The sequence below is a fragment of the Nannospalax galili genome, unplaced genomic scaffold, assembly GCF_000622305.1.
Source record: "Nannospalax galili isolate Female #2095 unplaced genomic scaffold, S.galili_v1.0 scaffold324, whole genome shotgun sequence".
Taxonomy (NCBI): domain Eukaryota; kingdom Metazoa; phylum Chordata; class Mammalia; order Rodentia; family Spalacidae; genus Nannospalax; species Nannospalax galili.
In genome coordinates, this window is record NW_008353027.1 from 484,997 (window position 1) to 499,880 (window position 14,884).

Sequence of the window (14,884 nt, forward strand, 5' to 3'; positions counted from 1 at the left end):
TGCATCCATTGGAGTTCAGTCAGCCCAGCCAGTGGTCATATGTAAGTCATACTCTCCCTCTTTGAGCAGCAACTAGTCTCAAATACTTCTGCATCTAGTGCTGACCTGCCACCTGTTTCTCATCTCCCTTTTGGGCCCTCGTTTTATTGAGTTGACATGGGTCTTGTGTTGTATACCACTGCTTCCACAGGTGGACATGAACAAGCCTACATTGACCTGGAAGTCTCCACCTCATTCAGTCAGGAACCAGCCTTGGCTCTCACAAGCATTCTGCCTCCTCTTCTGCAATGATCCCTGAGCCATGAGTGGGTGAGGTTCCCTATAGAAGTCCCATCCTACACTCTGCAGTCTTATTCTCCAAATCTTGGCCAGGTGGGACCTTTTTATGTAATGCACTCTGATGTATATGGAAGCTTCAGTGGTGAGAGCTGAGGGGTGCAGTAGCCCTGAGATGAAGTTTGCTTCTGTTTTGTATGATTGGTACGCCTTGATTGTTTTCTTTTTGGGTGTGTAAATCTGGTTGATGTAGGTTTCAGGTTCTCTCAGATTTCATTTTGAAGCTTTAGATCAGCTTCTTAGGAGCTGCCACAGAAGCCCAAGTTAGGCTCTAGTTAGCTACACTCAGGCTTCCTTCTAAAGTTTGGACCACTACTGGCACGTACTCACAGCGCAATTTGAGGAGTTTTCTAAGGGGAAGCCCAATTTTCGCACTTGCAGGCAGTCTGCTGAGTTCTCAGCCCCTACACCAGGCAGAGGCTAGATCAAATACTCTCGGGCGCTTTGCTAAGATCTCAGCCCCTACCCTACTGTAGGGCACAGAGGTCTACCACTGGAAAGATAGGAGGGGTCTCAGGTAGTCCTAGGTACTGCATGATTTGGGGAGTCTCACCAGCATGTGAAGTCCAGATCCAGGCATTCTCAGTCAGTCTGCTGAGTTCTCAGCCCCTATATGAGTCAGAAGCCACGTCAGGCCTTCTCAGGTCCTCTCAGAAAGTGTTTCTTTTTTAACTAAAGAATTTTATAATGAAGTTTGTATTTAGAGAAAATAATATGGTATATAGAAGTGTTAAGAATATATTTGCCAGCTGTAGAACAGCTTGTAGTCTCTAATAATAGTGAGTATTTTAAATATTGAATAGCTGAACTCTGGTAGAGGGGTCGAAGATAGAAGAACAGATTCACGAAATGTTTCCTAAAATGATAGGTGAAAGAAACCTTATCAGCATTGCATCTCAACATGTTATAGAGACCCAACCAGAATACTAAATGCGTAGCTAATTTTATCAGCTTATTTATTTTTCTCACATACTTCAATATTTCTTTATTGTACAACATGTCACAAGATGTAAAATAACTAAAATATTGGCATTGCCAATTAGAAAACAAAGTGAAAATACTACAGAAATGCAGTGGCCTTACACATACAGGTCACCTTTCATACTAGGACATCTATTGTGAAGCCATGTCAGGAATTCAGTGTGATTTGATAGCAAAACATGCCAGTGACTTTGGTTGAGGAATTTACTTCTTAAGTTAAAATTCCATGATGCCTTTGGTCTAGGTTTTTTCTTTAGATTTTGCCATAGTGACTTTTGCACCCCATGAAGATTGTCTCATTAAAAAGCTTTTAGTACCACTTCCCACTGCAAGCTGTTGGAAAACCTGGGAAGTGTGCAGAGCAGCTGTGAGTTTTATCTGTGTCAGGGGTACCAGCTAAAATGGCAGGAGTGAAACATGCTCACAGGACAACAGACAGCATCCCTGGGTCGTAGGTAATAATGAGGCAGGTGAGAAACAACGAGATAGCACCGAGAAATAGAAACATGGTGAGAAACATTTCCTAGGCAGGAAAACCTGAACTTGGAACAGATTTTATGAAAAAGTGTATATTATAAACTTAAAGACATACAAAAATGATAAACATGAATACTTAAAGACATTTGTTTATGTCATTTTATAATTCAAACTGACCCCCATTCAATAAAAATTCCATGGAGAAACTATAAAAACAAAATTAAGAGTTAACACAGCCAAATGCATTCAGCTATCTCTCGTAGCTCCACCCCACCTCAAATCATGCATATTTCATGCCTATTTCATGTCTCTTATTGTACATGGACCAGAATTACAAAGGAAATATACTGCATGCAGCAGTGTAACGGACAATACGAAGCCTTTGTTTTACCTCTTCTTTCCACACAGCAGCATCAATACCATAATAAATATGTTTTTTCTAGATTCTTGATGAAAATCTATGAATTATCAGAATGTAGTCCTTACATCTGAAAAATAATATCTTTGTTTCTTCCTACATATGTTCTACATCTTATTTTTTGACCACTACTTACATTCTGAAAATTGTCCCTAAAGATCTCTTTGAAATTGGCATCTTTTTATACTGAGTTTCAAAGCATAATAACTTACTGAAAGGGAAAAGAAAAAAGCAATAATAATTATAAAATAAAATTATATTGATAAGTAACATAATAATTATAAGAAACTAACTTGAGTCAGTTAATAAATAATGAATGGCAATGCATGAATTAAATCATGTACTGCTGTAATGTTGAGTAGGGTGGGGATGAAACACGTTAGTAGCTGGATATTTAAAAAGTAAATGAGATGAAAAGTGAATAATAATTAAAGTATTTATACAGAAATATTCAAAGTTATTGGATGGAAAAATATGACCTTAACATATTTTTTTATCATAAAAAGCAATCCTTTGAGTACTAGGTTTGATTTACTTTATTATAAAATTAATGTTAGGGTTTAATTTCAGTATTTAAGATATGTATTTAGAAGGCTAAATGAACTATCATGCAAAATGGACTTAATTTGTGTATTTGTTCTACAGCTCAATACCATACTGAACCACTTTTTATTAAGAACATGAAATGACTCATTAAGATTCAGCTCTAAAAATAAGTGGCTAATTACAGAGTGTTGACAAAAGCAAGTAACTTCATGCATTGCTAACAAATCTTTTCAAAAGAATCAAATATGGAATCAAAAATTGTGCTTAAAAAAAACCAAGAGAGGGAAAAGCTTCAAAATTTTTGGATGTGAACTCAAAATACCACTACACTTAGGAATTCTATATACAAATATTAGTTTAAAACTACACATTCTTGGGGCTGGAGAGATGGCTCAGCAGTTAAGAACACTGGCTGTTCTTGCAGAAGAAATGTCACTGCAACTCCAGTTCCAGGAGATAAGATAGCCTCTTCTCTCCTCTGTGGGTCTTGTATGAGATGGGAACACTTACTTACATCCAGGCAAAACACACACACACACACACACACACACACACACACACATAAAAATAATAAATAAAATTTAAAAACAACAAAAAAAAACTACACATTCTATTGACCCATTGGATGATAATCCTTCTAAAGAATCTATTTTCATCTGTGCAACAGAAACTCCATTCTGTATGTCAGTATGCAAAGTGTCTGATCACCTTAACTTTTTCATGTGATAAATTGTGAATCAAGCTCTTATGCAATTTCCATTTTGCAAGTAAAACAATATTTCATATAATAAATTGTAATATGTAAATATTGAGACATTTATTGGCAGTCTCCAAATTACACAAGAAGCTAAAAATGGAGGCAGAAGTATCATTGAGTGTGCTATGCACCCCTATTCATAGCTTAGCCACTCGAGGAAAAAAAAAAGCATAAAACTTTCTGAAAACTTTGCTTCTTTGAATTAATTAAAAATTACAGTGAATGTAGAATATGATTTCTCAACATCATTATCAAAGCTTCCCTCATCATACCCCTTCCACAGTCTATCTCTACTGAAATTATCTTTGCACCCCTGTTCATGTTAGAAATTTAACACCGTTTTTTAATGATCTTAATCTCAGAAAACTATGACAACTAATGCAAAATTGAATGAGAATAACAAATAATGTGCAAGCACTTCCAAAAAATTACAAATCACTTTAAGTGTAAGTTACTTCATAGAAAAACTTAGATTAAAATGATTTATGTGGTCAATTTGGATTGCTGTGACTCAGTAACACAGGATGGGCACTTCTGCTGTAGACGTCACTCTTGTAAGTAGGACAGGTTCTCTGTCTACAAAGCCTTTCTGAAATGTTCTTGGAATTATTCTTCGACATGAAAAACATAATTTTTTTCTATACTAAGTAAATAAGTGATACATGCTTAGTTAAAAATCCATGCAAAATCAAAATACAGTGCAAAACTATTATTCCAATCCTTCTATATGGTAAAGAATATCCACTCAGTCTCTGTTTAGAATATTAATTGATGAAGGTTTCTTTGAAATAAATTCTACTGGAATGGTAATGTTGAATAATATCCTTTCTAGAATTCTACTTAAGCATAAGTAATCTTAGTGAAACTTCCAGAGTATCATTGTGGGGACCTCCAAAATCTACATCTCTAGAACAACAGCACCAAAATAGCAGACACTGTGAAAAATTAATATTTTCAAGGCTCTGAAAATAAACTGAAAACTTTCTAACATCTAGAGTGTTTACTGTAGAAAGTGGACTAAACTTGCAATATTAGGAAATGTACAAATTATATGTGGCTCATTTTTATTTCCTGCTCCTTCTGTGGTATCTTCAAAAACAGCAGTCTTATGCACTTTGTGAGAAGCATGCTGAATTTGGAGTCCTTGAAAAATCCCTAACCCATGCCATTGTCTCTACTAGAATTTGATTCATAGTCCTATGGCCATTTCCAAAGTGCTGTTAATTCATTACTGTCACACTGTTCCATAGGAAAAAGCCTGTGCCCAGAGGAGTTTTCAAAAATAATCAGTGGAAACTGTTTTTCATGATAGCTAATTAAAGTGGCTGTACTGGCTGCTAATTCTAACATCACCCTGAACAAAATTACCAACTGATTTGGAGAATGAGCAGTATAGAGGAGAAATAGAAAATTCACAAATGTCCCTGAAACTGTAAAATGCTGAACATGTATACAGACTTATACATGTGAGCATGTGGCTGTAGGATCCTTGCAGACAGCACTGCTCTCATTGATCAATAAGTGTGATGTGTACCAGCAGGAAGAGAAGGCCGAGGTGGATTTACACCCTGCTTGAATACCACACTGAAAAACACACAAAGGACTTGGCAAAGAGTGGGACTTAATTATTCAAAGCACCTAGGAATCTCTGACCAATCATCATCAAGCAATAAATGAATAGACTATCATAGTTACACACTAACAAAGTATAAATACAGATTTTATAGAATGTGTCCAGGACTCACACTAAGCAAATAAACAAAACGAGCAGGATGGAATAGCAGCAACCACAAGCCCTGAGTACAAGAAATCAAATTCTCACAGCTGCATAGGAACTGACAATTTATTGTCAACACACCTTATCTTGTCCATAAACCGTCAGACACTTGGGAACAGCAAATTTTTATGATTCATGTTTAAAGAAAATAAAATAAAGATACCGTGTAATAAGTAAGCTTAAGGATGGTTGGATGTGAAATAAGTAAATAAATAAATAAATACAGCATATTCTACCAACTAATGGTCCTAAAACTGGCAAGAAAATAAAGCTTCATTTTTCCCATGAATCTTTATTCTCTCCAGACTTGAGTCTAAAATGGTATCAATCTTTACTAAAAAAATTTATTTTTATTTTTATTTTTATTTTATGTATATGAGTGTTATGCCTGCATGTGTGTAAGTATACCCATGTCATTCAATGCCCATGGAGGTCCGAAGAGGGCATTGGATCCCCTGGAACTATAGTTATAGGGACATGTTAGAAACCATGTGGGTGCTGGGAATAGAACCTGGGTCATCTGCAAGAGCAACCAGTGCTCATAACCATTGAGCCACCTCTCGAATTCCACAATAATAAACATATTTAGAAATTGAGGGAATTCAAAAGCAATTGAAATATGGAAGTATTCTCATTCTTTCTCCCTCTCTTCCTCTATTTCTCCCTCTCTCTGTGTGTCTCTCTCTCTCTGTCTCTGTGTCTCTCTCTCTCATATGTTTTATGAGTTGGGCAGTACTCAGAATCAGAGAAGAAGGCTGTACCCAGCAGTATGAGCTATGGGCTTTCAGAGATATGCTATGAAAGCATAAACAAGAAGTCATTATAACTGTGTCTGCCATTTTGTCAAGGTGTCATCATTGACTACCTGTCATTTGTTCGTACCTATATGTTCTGTGGATCTATGATATATCCTATACTGTTAAGTTAAATTCTAGTGTATGTACTAAATTATGTTGCAGTTTGTTAGAGACTGAAGATACAAAACCAACCCCAGATCAAACAAATAAATAAGAAAAAGAAATGCAATAAATAAATATCTATATAGCATTAAAATTGTAATTAAATATACTAAAATAATATGTGTTGAAAATAGTGAGGGAGACAGAGAGAGAAGATTGCCTCCATGATAGAATGGCACATTGTCCAAATGTGAAGTAAAAATGGTACAGATTTAGATATTAAAACAAAGAACATGCTAAAATTCTTCAACATCAGGAATTCATGTAACAAAATATTTATTATGCATTCTTCATGTGTTAAGAAACAGAAGCACATAGTACAATTTGAAGAAATTTCTGTCCGATCGAACTTGTAATCAGGAGCATTGAATTCATGCATCAATGTCCAACACATTTGAACATTTGGATGGCCAGTGCATATATGTGACACAGTGTGAAAACAAAGGACAGTAGATCATGTCTTGTGGGATTTACAAGATAAGACTTTACCAGAATTTCTTTTGTGTGGAGCAAAGATAAAGGCAGTAATCCATTAATAACTCCTCCAAACCAGTGTGGGGCAGTTTATATATACGAGAAAGAAAAGTAAAAAAGAAATAGGCATTTTCATCATCATGAAAAGATAAAATTACAACTATGAGAAAACCAAGAGAAAATCCATCTTGCAGTTTGAGAGCAATAGCATTCCTTAAATTTCTGCAAAAGAGAAATACTTTTATGTGTAATTCTTTATAATGCAAACATTGACTTATGCAATAATGCAAACTACTGAATGGACATTCTGTACTCTTAAAATTTAGAAACACAATGATACACGAGTGGGGAGGGAGGGACTTAACTGAGGATTAATAATAATACCATAGCAACTCTTGCCATTTTCTTCAAAGGAGATTGATTAAAGCATAATACAAACAGAATGCATAAGAAATATAAAAATAAACAAATTTATAAAATATTAGTGCTCGTTAAAGACACATTACAACATATAGGCTTTTGGTTTACTAAATATTAATGTCTATCATTGCTACTGATGCCATACTATATTTATGCCTGAATAAAAAGAGCCTGATTCTTAGCATCCATTTTCACCAGGAGGAGACCCAAATTGCTCAGAGCAACTGTTCCTTCAGATAATTCTCAGAACTGTGCTTTCAAACCAAGGCCTTTCTCTTTATTTATTGTAATGGTACATCCAGCATGAAATGGGGAGAGAAAAGTCGATCCTTATCTCATAATTGTGTCCCTTCTGATCCCTCTTGACCTAGGACAGTACATATACATCCACCAACAGATGTTTTCAATTTAGCTTCACCTATTGCTTGTAATGCAAATGGATTGATCTGTTGCTTCCAAAGAATATCTGCTGCTGCTTACAGAGCTTGATAAGTAAAACACACACACACACACACACACAAACACACACACACACACACACATTCAAAAATTGTTTTAGGGAAAAGGCAAAGAAGTGTGATGAGTTATATGTTTACATGAGGAGCTCAAGGCCTAGTAGACTTTGTCTATATTATAAATAAGCTGAGATAGTGTTAAATCATCCCTAAACACCTTTGTTTACAAGGTTATGTAAAAAGTCATATTTCCAGAGTGTGATCATCCTGTGAAGTCAAAAGTCACAAAAGCATCCTTAAATCTTAGTATATAGACAAAATATCATCCTTGAATTTAAAATAATATAATAATCTGGAAAATTTAGTAGGTAAAAATATAGTGAAAAGTAATTGCTTCTATTCATGACAGTACTTCTTTCTATGATAATTAGTATCAGTCAGAATTCTAAAGAAAACAATATTCAGATCACAATTTAAGAGACTTTAAGAAGAAGACTATTCACACAAATATGTGCATGGTATAAGAAGGGGTATTGTTTGAGTATCTCAAAGAACAGCAATGATGGAAAACTGTCATTGCTATACACTGGCAAAAGAAAGAGAAAATGTGAACATACGTTTTTGTTTTTTTTTTTTTTTTTTTTTTTTCTGGAGGGAAGATTCTTATGAGTAAAACAGTTGGAGCATGTGGCGGGGCGGGAGGTATGGTGCAATGGCAGAGGACATGGTTAGCCTAGATGGATTCATTTCTCAGCACACACATGTACATTGACAAACATACACAATAGCTGTATTATATGGCCTCTATATATTTGCACTTTGTAGAACTAATAAAAACTTTGTCAGGGACTCATCATTTGGCATATCTATTATCATGAGATTTTAATATCATCCACATTAGATATACTATTTTTTCAGTTAAGTAAATAAACATGAATATATTACTATTATATTAACAAAAATATATTAATATTTACATTTTAAACGATTCATTTATTTTCAGTTTATGTGTCATGTGTTTTGCCTACACATAATGCTGACAGATGTCAAAAGAGGGCATCAAATTCCCTGAACTTGAGTTACAGGAGGTTATAAGCTACCATGTGTATACTGGGAACCAAATCCACAAGGAAAATCCAGTGCTCCTAACTGCTGAACCATATATACAACCCCCTCATATTTCCTTTTATTTTGAAGACATGGTTTCCCTTTAACCTCAGGTGGCCTGGAGATTGCTATGTGGACCAGGCTGTCTTCGATCTCACAGCAATACACCTACTTCTGCCTCTGAAGTTGTGAGGATTAAAGGTGTGCACCTCAGTGTCCAGCTTCATATTTCTATTTTGACCTGGATTTTTTAAAAAATCATTATTCTTAATCCTACCCAGAACCAGCATAATTTAGTCCATGCTTGTCTGTAAACAATTTCTCAGATAATGATTTTAGCAATTTTAAGGAATGAACAAATATTCTGTCAAATTTTCTATTGTAAAACACTATTTTTTTCTGGATTAGACTAATGTAATGGGATTTTGGAGGAAGGTCATAGAGATAAGTTATTAGTTTCATCTTGTCAAATCAAGAGTCCACTATCAACATGATTTACCAACTGTGAGTAGTACTGACCATGGTCAACTGGTTGAGTTACAGCTTGTCAAGTCTTTCTAGTCTAAAATAACTTGTTGACCTTTTCTTTTCAAGCTTTAACCTTTAGAAGAAAGCTATTGTACATACCCAATCATAAGAAACAGGAATTTTTGCTCCCTTTTGCCGAGAAGAAGCTACCTATATAAATAACTTAATAGTTCTTCCAAAATATGGGAGTCGCTTCTATGAATTTTTCCATTAAATCACTTCCATGACTAATTTTATTTTACAAAACAGTAATTCTTATTTGTTTAAAATATTTCCTTACTCTGTTGAAAAATTTATAATTTTCTCCTGCAGCTCATTTCTTTTCTCACATATTTAATTAGAAGCAATGAAAATAAACTAGTGGGCATTTTCACAATCTGCCTGGAGATCTAATAAGCCAAGTCTACAGTTTATTAAGAACCCTTTTGCTCCTGTTATTCCAGAGGATAATATTCATTTTATTGCCAACAGAAACACAAATCCTTTTTTTTTTAACCTCTGGTATCTCATGATAATTTCATTGCTGTCTGTCCAATTTTTACTAATAGTGGACTCTTAAATTTTTTAGTAACAGTTTGATCTCATTGATCTCAAAGGACACATTCATTACAGCAATAATTTGGTTGGATAACAATTTTCAAATCTGTGAATATTTGCTCTGTAACCAATAATTTCAAACCTTACTCTCTTGGGGCTGGAGAGATGGCTCAGCAATTAAGAGCACTGACTTCTTTTTCAGAGGACTCAAAGTTTCCCAGCACCCACTTGGCAGCTAACAACCATCCCTAACTCAAGTTCCAGGGAATTTGGTGCCCTCTTCTGACTACTAACTACCATGGGCATTGCGTAACACAGATACACTTGTATGCAAGCAGGCAATGCTTTCATATACATAAAATAAATTAAAAATAAATAAAAATTTTTAAACTCACTGTCTTAATGAAATGATGATTTTCTGTTTACTTATGTTTCTCCTTTGATTCACACTGGGCTCAGTAGCAGCTCTTTCACTTGTTTTATTCAGGGTTGTGCAAACAGCTGTATTCAGCTGAGAAGTTGTCTGATATCTTGGTTTAGCCGGCAGAGTGAGGCAGCTAGATTGTTTTCCCTCCAAGTGGTTTGTACACATCTCGCTCTCCTTATATTTGCATCATCTTTTTCTTCCAATTTAATCTTCTGTCAGGGCAAGTAAAGCATCACCATGGAAGATCCAGGAGGCTGGCTGACCTGCTTCTGGTATCAGTCAGGAATTGCCACAGAATAAAATGTGCCGTATTCAGCTGGCTGGAGCACATCATTGGCGTATCATAGGCATGAGGAAAAGCTACATGGATCTGAAAAGTTCATATCTATATTCCACTGGGACAACCAGTCTAATGTACTGATACAATCGTTTAATCAGGATAATCTAGGAAATAAGTTCAGAAAAAATTAGAAGCACATTTGAAAATAGTAAAACATTTTCTTTAATTTTGATTCGTATTATGACAATGTTTAGGGGACACATGGAAATAAAATTTATCCAACACGAACTACTCAGGTGAAGCACCGTTGCTTAACATCACCAAGTTTTTGCTAAAAGTGTGATTTAGATAATAAGAAATTCTATGTTTACTACTACAAGTCACATTTAAGGCTGATGGTTACATTCATAACAACACTGTTTATATGATAAATAATTTACTGTTGCTTTTGTTGTTATGTTGCTGTAACTCAAGCAGTTGTTAACTAAAATAAAGAGATTAAAATGAATTAAACTTGCTTAATAAGTAGAAATTAGACAATGTAATGAATAAATTCATAATGAAATAATCAGGTCACAAATTTGACCTCTCAGCTGTCCGCTGAAACAAACTGTGAACACTACAAATAAACGCTTTGAAGGCTTGCCTCTGCGTTGACAGAAGCAGGGGAGATAAATGGCAGCACCTGATTATGCATTTCTAAAATAAACCCTTCTCCTGTCCTATTGTTCAAGACAGTGTGTTGCTTCAATTTTCACCAATATTTTCAAAGGACTCACACTGTGTATACAATAATTTCATAATTTTGATCTTGATTACATGCTGTGACTTAAAGATAAATGTGGGCTAATGGAAAAAAAAGAGAGAAAAAAAACCCACCAAGGTAACCAAAACACACAAATAAAATCCCACATGACATTTCTAGTTATTTATTTATCTTTTATAATGATGTAGCAAAATGCTCATCTTGTGTCTAAATGGTTTGAAAGAACCGTGTTTATCTTGAAAATTCTCAGTCCTGTTTTGTATGGCCACAGTTGCAAAGATCAGAAACATTCACTCCAAAAAGCATGGTATTATTTTATAAAGTCATTTTAACATTTATCTATGACATATGTTCTAAAATAAACTTCATTGATATGAATAATACACAAAATAATGACAATATTAATTTGAATGTATTTGTAACTTTTATATAAAAATAAGACCGTAACCCTTAATATTACATTCTTATTGTTTTGTCAGGAGGAAACAAGATGCCACTTTTCATTTATGTGTTAAGGTAGAAATAAGATATTTCTAATACAACATTTTAAAAATAGAATACTCAAAAGTTATGAAATATTCATGCCTTTTCCTGGGGAGAAAGGAAGTCCAAATTGTTATGCCGGACTGTTTCAGAACTACTGCTAATAGTGGGGAAGTGAATTATAAAAATGTCAATGCAGAATATTTAAAGAGGAAAAAGAAAATAAGGCAACAGTAGAAGCAGATCTATTATTGATGATTCTTTTCCCAGGGGCCTTTGAAGCTCCTCAATAATGGGACGTACACGTTATTCCAGGAAGTCTGAGAAATTTCAAGTGAAATACAATACGCTCTGGTTTTTCAATGGAAATCTTTTCCTTAAGCTCAGATATCAACTTACCAAAATGGTTCTAAACATTCTGCTGTGGTAAGTGTTTCAGTTTCTACAACAAAACCAATATCACAAAGTCAGTAAGTGGAAGGCCCTAGTATTTCAATGTCATGATAAAATATACTTTCCTGCAGTTTATCTTCCACCTTTCTAGAAAGTGCCACAGAACCTTTACAGTAGATTCATTTTTTCAGCAAGCCACTCCTTATACTCTGGGGCTACACTATAAATTGATGTAAATTAACACATTTTAAGTAAAATTTGACATACAATATTTCATATATTCTCTTATGACTGGCTAAAATAGACAACATTTTGCATTCCACCATCAGGATGATAACCAAGTCAGAGAGAAAGATATATTCTGTGACTTATCCACCTAAACCCTCGCCTAGGTCAGTGAGTCTTGTATAGGAGGAAGTGATTTTAATATTGAAGTGAAGAGATAAAGACAGAAAAATAGGAAATCGTTGAGCAGGCTATCTCTATCCCAGTCCCTTTCCTGTGCCATGAATAATCATGTACCAATGAATGCAAAAGAAAGATATAACCATCGAATAGTGCAAACCCCGTAGTGAACTCAGGGAGCATAAAGCACAGTATTGCAGAGCAATCCAACCCAGACTGGAACTCAGGCATCCAAGTAGAACACCTCACAGAACAAGAGCCTGGGTTCCATATTATTAATATCGTACTTTTAGACCTTGTGGTTAATATTCATCAAAAATTATGTGTCACATGCAAAAAGCAGAAAACCCAGATGGGCTGTGAAAAGGGATAGTGTTCAGCAGAACCAGTGAACATGTTGCTCAGTTGTTAAAATAACCAGAATAAATTATAAACTAAATATGATAAATACACTATATAAATTATCATACAAAGTATAGCTTGCCAGACCAGCAAGATGGCTCAGTGGGCAAAATTGCTTGCTGCACAAGCCTGATGACCTGAATCTGAACACTGAACCTATAGTGGAAAGAGAAAATCTACTCCCTAAAGCTGTCCTCTGACCTCAATATGCAAGCCAGGGCGCTTACATGCCCATACACACACATTCTCTCTCTCTCTCCCCCTCTCTCTCTCTCTCTCTCTCTCTCTCTCTCTCTACACACTTTGGCTTCTACATGCACACACACACACACACACACATCTTAATAAAATAATAATGACAATAAATGAAAAATTAAAAATAAAAAGTATATTCTCTCATTTCTGAATTGTTAAAAATCATCTGGCTCATCTTAGTTATTTGCATAGTTATATAAATTTCTTCATGTACTTGTTAATTTCTACTAAAAAACCATATTGAAGTTGAAATATCAGTAAATCTGTGGATCATTCTGAGAAGAATATTTGGTTTTATATTTTGTTATAGATTTTTATTGCTGTTTCTTGTTTCTTTCTCTTTTTATTGAGTTTTTGTGTATTTCATGTAATTTTTAGTTTATGTTAAAACAGTCTTTGGACTGGAGAGTTGATTCAGTGCTTAAGAACACTAGCTGCTCTTGCCGAGGACCCAGGCTCAACTCCTAGCACCCAAATGGCTACTATTAACCATCCTGTAACTCCAGTTCCAGGGGATTCAACACCCTCTTCTGACCTCTGCAGGCATTGCACAGCACGGGTACACCTACATACATGCAAGCAATATACTCATACACACAAAATTAAAATAACAGAAAAAAATATCCAAACAAGGTCTCACTGTGTAGTTCAGGCTGGCCTCAGGTTCCTTATACTTCTGCCTCAGTTTCCTGAGTGCTGAGATTACAAGTACACATCATCATACCCAGGTTAAGTTTTCTGTTTTCAGTTTGGTTTGTTTGAGACATAGTCTCATTTAACTCAGACTGTCTTCAAACTCACTCACTATGTAACCAAGAATAACCTTGAACTAGTTCTTTTGCCTCCACATCCCAAGTACCAGGATGACAGGTATGCATCACCATGCCTGGCTTCTAAGATTTTCTTTAATGATTCCTTTTTTGTTTGTTTGGTGTCTTAATTTTTTTTAAATTTTAGATATTATTTTTATTTTATGTGTATGCGTGTATTGCTTGCATGTAGGTAAGTGCACCCGTGCTGTGCAATGCCCACAGAGGTCAGAAAAGGCTGTCAGATTCCCTGGGACTGGAGTTACATACAGTTGTTAGCTGTCTTGTGGGTGCTGGGATTCAAACCAGGGTCTGTTGCAAGAACAACCAGTGTTCTTAACCACTGAACCATCTCTCCAGTCCCAGGTGTCTTAAATTTTTAAATGACTTTATTTATGAGTGAAGGCATAAGTGCCGCAGGACACATATTGAGGTCAAAGGAAAACTTTGGAGAGTTGATCATTTTCTTCTACCAATGTGAGTCTAAGGGGTCAAACTCAATTCTCCAGGCTTGGCAGCAAGTGCCTTTAAATGCTACGCTATCTCACAAGCCTTTAATGAATTTATTTTACCATAAATGTTCTCTGTATTATTTTTGACTGAAATGGAGCATAGGCTATTTTATAGCCATGTTTTATATTACTAAAAGAAAGTAAAATAATAAAAATAAACTTCTCATAATATCCCTATTACTGACTTTTTCTTACTTTTCAGAAATCAAGTGTAAATCAAATGAAAATTTTTAATGTTAAAAATGGAGGTAAGAGCCTGGCATGGTGGCACATGCCTGTAGTCCCAGCACTTGGGAGGCAGAGGCAGGCGGAGCTCTGTGAGTTCAAGGCAACCTGGTCTACATAGTGGGGCTATAGAGAGACCCTGGTTCAAAAAGACA